The following is a 1,689-nucleotide window of genomic DNA, read 5'->3' on the forward strand; positions in this document are numbered from 1 at the left end:
ATTTATAAGTTATGAAATATGAATATTTATTATATTATACATCAAGAATTAGAATAGTTATTTTGATTTTTTTCTTTTTGTATGTTTCCTTGGGAGGGAAAAGTATATATACTCGATCGTAGAATTTTAATAAAATCGCTTGTGCTCAGACTATTCTAAAATCTTTAATTCATTGTATTACGCTGTGTCATCTGTGTCTCTTGCTGGAAAACATTTTATATTATAAGAAGATCAAGATTATAACTTTTGCGTTACTTAATATATAATATTAAATAATATATATAATTTATATATTGTTGTATATAATTTTTTCTCAAAGCGAAAGGAAATCATTACTTTTCTATTTCTAGAAAATATTTCGAAACAGAAGTCATAATATTGACTTCAAAATTAATGATTGACTGAAAGTCACTTTTCAATCATTTACGATTTATTTTAATGTCATTTTGACCTGTTCTATTCAGGTCTCTTCAATCTGTTTTCCATTTTAATAATAAATTCCGTTTTATAAAGGATTTCTTTTAACTTAATACTTAAAGTTTAATACAACGAACTATTCTTCCGCCAATCAATATGACACGTACAGCATTAACCTAAGGAAAATAAAAAAATCATTATAACGTCAAAATGAAAATGATTCCAAAATAATTATTAAAAGTCGTTTTTCGATCAGTAGGATTTAGGATTTAGAATTTAACATTATCATAATTTATTGCTCTGCTTGGAAATGTTTCTTGGAAGCAAATGGATGATCCATCCTCTTAGAATTTCAACAATCATGATATCTGTCTTTTCAAACGAAATGATTTCAGGGATGATATCAGAAGATACTCAAGAGATACCCGAGTTAAGTGGAACGCCCTATATACCGACGTCAAGAGTCTCGACAGTTGACGACCTCGCGGACAGCAGGTTGAAAAGAGGGACGCAACGGTGAAATCCACTTACGTCTATATATAAATAAATACAAATTTTATATAACATATCTCTGCAATGAATACATCAATTTATATCAAGTAAGAATTATATTAATCGTTTATACGATATCAATGCATACAGTAAAATTAATATAATTCTTACTTTTTGATAAAATGTTTAAAGTAATAATTCATATAATTTTTACTTTTTGATAAATTGGTTTTAATTAATAGAATATAAATAATCATTGCTTACAAAAATATTATACTTATTCGAAAAAATCCATTATTCCAGTTAGATATGTTTATAGCTTTTCTCTTTCACATGATTGTTACAGTTCCATAATATACTTGGTGCTTCATGCCTTTTGAAACTATATATGTGCTTTGTGCAGTAAAAGATCATACATACATTATTCATACGTACATAAATGTACAAATATATGTGTATATGATATACAAGTCCATCATGTGGAATATGAAATGTCATATCATTTGGTTTCGATATAACACATTTATTTTTAATAAAATTGGCACAGAACTGATTACTAGTTTAAAAACAGCTTTGGCCAAAAATATTAGACATTTGTTTCATTTATCTGGATTCTGTTATAGTTATATTGATTATCGACATTATATATAAATTTAAAGAATTCTTCAAACAAGGATAATTTACATCAAATGAAAATCCATTTTTAAACAAAAATTTTAATAATATTTAATAATATTTAATAATATTTAATAAGGTTTTAATTAATATTAATTAATTATA

Source organism: Atta colombica, unplaced genomic scaffold, assembly GCF_001594045.1.
Source record: "Atta colombica isolate Treedump-2 unplaced genomic scaffold, Acol1.0 scaffold30, whole genome shotgun sequence".
Classification (NCBI taxonomy): domain Eukaryota; kingdom Metazoa; phylum Arthropoda; class Insecta; order Hymenoptera; family Formicidae; genus Atta; species Atta colombica.